Source organism: Homalodisca vitripennis, chromosome 4, assembly GCF_021130785.1.
Source record: "Homalodisca vitripennis isolate AUS2020 chromosome 4, UT_GWSS_2.1, whole genome shotgun sequence".
In the NCBI taxonomy this organism is placed as follows: domain Eukaryota; kingdom Metazoa; phylum Arthropoda; class Insecta; order Hemiptera; family Cicadellidae; genus Homalodisca; species Homalodisca vitripennis.
This window is the reverse complement of record NC_060210.1, coordinates 172,437,297-172,443,296: the sequence shown is the minus strand read 5'-3', so window position 1 is coordinate 172,443,296 and position 6,000 is coordinate 172,437,297.

Sequence of the window (6,000 nt, the reverse complement as noted above, 5' to 3'; positions counted from 1 at the left end):
TTTAGTTTGTTTTTGTGCATTTTAAATGCTGGAATAAATCATTATTCTCATTATGTTTCAAAACCTTTTAAATGTTTCCCCACATGTCAGTATGTAAAATTTTGAGCACTATAAATTTAGACCTTACAAAATCCACTTTGTTCGTGAACTTTCTGAGGACGACCTAGATTTTAGAGTACAATTTTACGAGTTAATGATGAGGAATATTGATAATAATACGGTAGCATTCAATAACATTGCTTTCACAGATGAAGTAACATTCGTGCTAAACAGCAATGTAAACCAGCACACCTGTTGGTATTAGTCTGCTGTTAACCCTCAATGGATGAAAGAGCAACATAAACATAAACAGTGTCCAGAAAAATAAACATATTGCAGAAGGTCAGTTCTTGGAACCTTATTTTATTGAAGGAAACCTTCTCCTGCAATGTACCTGGAAATGTTGCAACAGCAGATTATTCCGGCAGTTCGGTTAACAACAAATAACCTCGATGAAGTCTGGTTTCCAGCAAGATAGAGCACCTCTGTAATACAGTCAGGTTGTCTCCACGTATTTAGACAATACCTTACTAAACGTTGCACAAGTAGAAGAATAGTTGTTAAGTGTGGCCTGCAAAGCCACCTGATCTTTCACCATTACTTTGTGTGGGGCCACATTAAGACAATGTGTATAAATAAAAATCATAGTGCAAACACAATTTAAAAAACCAAATTGTGCAAAAAAATTCCGCAAGAGTACATCAATCTTACCACTTAACTAAACTTTGCAAATACTGGTTAAGGACATTTGTGAATAGAATATCATCAAAGGAAGAAAGCGTGACATCAGAGGATAAACTGAATTTCCTCATTAATCACATTTCACAAACCAATCTTTGAATTCATATCTGAGTCCACAACATACGAAGCAGAAGTTGACATTCTGAATAGTATATTCATACAAACCTACAAGTGAAATATATTTTTCTTATCAGCTAGCTTCATGTAAGCAAAGGTTAGGTGAGTCCATCAGTGAATACTTGTTTACTTTAAAATTACTGAGCAAAGACTGCAAATTTTCGGCAGTTACTGCTGAAGATCACAAAAATAACTATTCAAGATGTTTTTCTAAGTGGACTTTTGTCTTCAACAATTCGACAACGGCTCTTAGAAAAATAATACTTTAACTCTGGAGAAGCTACTAATCAGGCTCTTGCTTTAGAAGCAGCTCATAATCAATCAGCATGTTATTCTAATGTTGATGTTGTTTTAAATGCAACTACACCCATAAATGTTCCTCCTGACAATCAAGACTCACAACTTTCGGTTGTCCCTTCTGCTAAATACTACTTTTGTGGATATAGTCTGCATCTGGGCATAAACTGTCGAGCTAAAGACGCTATATGTAACATTTGTTCTAAATCAGGACATTACTCTAAGGTTTGTAGGTCAAGACTAAAGAAAAGTAACGTTAAAACTTCTAATGCTGTTACAACTATTACAGCTGCTTCTCCTTCATGCTTAAAACATGCTGTAGTTAAAGTAACCATTGACAAATAGAAAACGGAGGCAAGTATAGATACTGGAAGCTCAGAGAATTTCATAAGTGATTTGTTTGTTTGTCAGAGTTAAAATCCGACTTTTCCCTGGATCTGGCAAGGTTTCAATGACATCTGCTTCACTTAGTTCTCAAATTGTTGGCTACTGTATTGTAAATTTAAAATTCCTTGAGCAGTCATACACAAGAACAAAAATTGCAGTATTAAAAAATCTTTGTGCTGATGTCATAGTGGGTCATGAATTACTGAAACATCATTCAGAAATTGAACTGAATTATGGTGAAAGTAAATTTCTGTTCTCTGTCTCATGATCGAGTTGAACCTCCTCCTTTATTCCGTAACCTCACTGAAAATGTACAACCGATTGCTATTAAGTCTCGAAGACATTCAGTGAATGATAACATATTTATTCGGAATGAAGTTGAAAAATTATTAGCAGATGGAGTAATAGAAGAGAGTCAAATCACCATGGCAAGCTCAAACTCTTGTTACTATTAATGAAAATCATAAAAGGCAAATATAGATAGACTATTCTCATACTATCAACCGCTTTAAGGCCGGTATCGACAGTGCGAGGCTGCTCGCTGCCAATGCCTCGTGCCATCTGCCTCAGGGTGAGCTCTTCAGCTAGCAGCTAATTTGTAACCACGAATGCTCACTGCGAGCACGCGATCCACCCGCATTCGTAGTGAAGGCAGTCAGGACAATATGTTTTTTCTTTCTAGAAATGCGCAAGTTGCTGCCGCTGTTTTTATTGTATTGTATTGGCGACGATTATTAGGAAAAAAGAAAAAGCGATGTAAATCCCGTTAGTGAGTCAAAAAAATTTATCGAGATCGGTTCGAATATGGGAACAGACTCCTAGAAAACGTGAGGTTTCGAAGAAGACGTGCCAAATTTCTTGCGAATGTCCAAGCAAGATTTTGAACATTTAATTACATTGCTAGAGCCTAATTGTCTGATCATTTCATGATTATATATGATGACAGTTTCGTTGTGGAGGTTTGTTGGTTTGCAATGCAGAATTGTGTCTTGTACGGTGCGAGGCAGACAGCGCAGGTATCCACTTGACGCACAGGTCGGAGCGAGGCACCTTTGAGCACTGCTCTAAAACCGACAAGCACACGGTTCGCCTCACATTGTGCGACGCGAACGCCTCATAGCGATCAACCCCGGTATCCACAGTCCGAGGCAAAGCCGAGCATTCATCGCCACGAAACATTCGCAGCGAGCAGCCTCGCACTGTCGATACCGGCCTTTACTCTCTTAGATGCTTATCCTCTACCTAGCATAGAGCATGTTGTCTTTCAAGTATTGATATATTCTGTTTCTAGCACCATCAATTTGTCCCGGTGCTTATCAATAAATTCCCATGCAAGATGATGAAAAGAAATACACTGCTTCTGAAGCTGGCAGTAGGCTTTATCAATTTACCAGAATTCCATTTGGGGTAACAAATGGTGTAGCTTGTTTTCAGAGGATGGTCGATAGCATTATACAATGTGAAAATCTAGATGGAACTTTTGCATATTTGGATGAAATTACAGTGTGTGGCAAGGATCAACATGAACATGATATTCACCTAAATAAGTTCCTTGCTGCTGTCAAGAAATTTTGACTTACCATAAATGATAAGAAAATCAGCTATTCTATTCAGTCAATTGAACTATTAGGCTATGAGATAAATAACAGAACTATGAGGCCTGATCAGAACAGACTCAAACCACTAGAAAATCTACCACTGCCAACAGACACAGCTTCGTTAAGAGAATTATTGGTATGCTATCACATTATTCTAAGTGGATACCGCACTGTTGAGAGACAAAGTTTGAAGTTCAATAGAAAAGAAAACATTTCCAGTTTAATCTAAGGCTGCCTCAGACTTTGAGAAACAAGAACTAATGAAATCAACTATTTCTGCTATAGATGAAAGTATTTTGTTTGAAGTTGAAATGGATTCATCTCAAGATTTCTCAAGAACCTTGACGTCAAGTGAACAGACACTCTGCAGTAGAAAAAGAAGCTTACGCTATTATTAAAGCTTTGATAAAGTGGCGACACTTTCTGATTGGTCATCACTTCCGACTCATCACAATAGTCACTCAAGTAAAATTAAAAACGAGAAGATACTTAGATGACGCTTGGAACTTGCATGTTATATATACATTGCTTACAGACCTGGTAAACAAAATGAGATAGATGACAAACTGTCCAGAGTATACAGATCAGCAGGCAACAACAAACTATATCAACTCCATGCTCAACTTTGTCATCCTGGGATTACTAGGATGGCCCACTGGGTAAGAAGTCAGAATCTGCCTTATGAAACAATGAAATAATTATTTATTCCAGCATTTTTTTACAATAAAAAGAACAAAGACTCTTTCTAGAATAAGAACTGGCCACGTTTACAAGTATTGTGGCCAGATTAAAACAACAACAAAAAAAGCTAAGAGTCCTGATTTGCAATTGAAATGACACAGAGATGCGCACTATGACATCTGTTCTTTATAGCACATGCAATCACATTTAACTATACAACCACAAATATTACACTATTATATGTAACATAGCATATAAATAATAAAACAAAATATCAATAATATTTTAACAATAATATTCTTTGGAGGAAATAAAAATGATAGCTGCTACATGTGCCATCTGTGCAGAAATAAAGCCTCGATTTTATAAACCACAAGAAACAGCATTAATAAAATCAACTGCTCCATTTGAAAGGTTGAACATGGATTTTTAAGGGCCCGTAACCAACAAACTCCGAAAATAAATATTTACTGACAGCTGTTGATGAATTCTCACATTTTCCTTTTGCTTATCGATGCCCCAACATAAACGTCAAGCACAATGATGGAAAAGTTAAGTGACCTGTTTTGTTTACTTGGATTACCCTCTTATATTCATACTGACATGGGCTCATATTTCATGTCAAAAGATCTTAAAGACTTTCTTAACTCCAAAGGCATAGCGACAAGTAGAACTACACCATATAATCCTCAAGGAAATAGCCAGATTGAATGTGTTACATCATAATCTGGAAGGCTATCATACTGTTACTAGAAAGTTGCAATTTATAAGAATAAATGAATATGGGAGTAAGTATGTCTTAAATGATCCCTTACATTCTATTGGGGTCTTTACTAGCACTGCGCTACAAATGTGACACCACATGAACCAATCTTTACCAACCTGGCTACTTGAATCTGAAAAAGTGTTCTTGAAGAGAAATGTAAGACAGAGCAAGTACAATCCACTGGTAGATGAGGTACACAGATCAATCTGTTTTGGTAGTTGACCAACTGGACACTAATATCTCTGAAGAATCACAAATATCAAATCAGAAAAATATCTATGATGGATGAGGCAAGTAGCTCTCCATTGGATCGTGATCATCTTGCACCACTTACTCATTCATCTAAACAAAGTAATTCATACACTCTGTCACACAATAATGATTCCACTCAACCAACTAAACAAATTCACAATTCTGACTACCCGCTTTTAAGACGGACTACAATATATATATATATATATATACACTAGCTGTTTACCCGCGACTTCACATGCAATCTTAGAACCAAAGTCCTTAAATTACTTAGTAAAAGCAATTATGATGTAAATAATGATGGAAGTCCTATAAAAATTTTAAAATGTAAGTAGGCATACATCAGGTAGATATTATTTAAGTTCGTGGTAAATAGTATCAGAGTTTAACTTAATTATTATATCATGTTTGGCACGTGTAGGAGCATTTCTGGTTCTAATTAAATGATATACATAACGTCACAGCTGAATCTGCCTTGTCATCCCGATTAAGAAAACACAAATCTCAAATCACACAGGTCTCGGAAACTTACTTCGGTCAAAAAGCGTATATTTCCAGTCCTTGTCATATATTTCAGGTCCAAGATATTTCCAGTACTGTAGTAGAGTTTGCCTTGTTGTTCTGACGAAGAAGAAATATATATATATATACTTACTTAGGACCGAGATGCCTACTTCGGTTAAATAGTGCCTACTTAAGACCATTTAAATAAATTCACTTACCTACTATGTCCACAGTTTAGCTTGCCATATTACCTCGATCAAATTTTATATACATTCGATTATCTAGTTTCTCAGAAATCTACTTTGGTCAAAATCATGTTGACATAGTTGAGTTTACCTTGTCCTGATGAAGAAAATAACACACATAAGTAGGACTGAAAAAGCCTATTACGACCTAAGGGAGAGTCCTACCTACTTACTATGTACTTTCGGTACACTTGTTTTTTGGACTGTAGCCAGGGAAAGAATGAATCGTTGAGGCATGTTAGTATTCATTTCTCTGTTTTTCCATTAGCCATTGTTTAAAAATGTAATAGCATAATGTCAAGTAAGCTTGCCAGTTTAAAGTAACTTATGTGAAAACATTCATAACTTTGTTCATTAAGGTTAGTTTTATAAC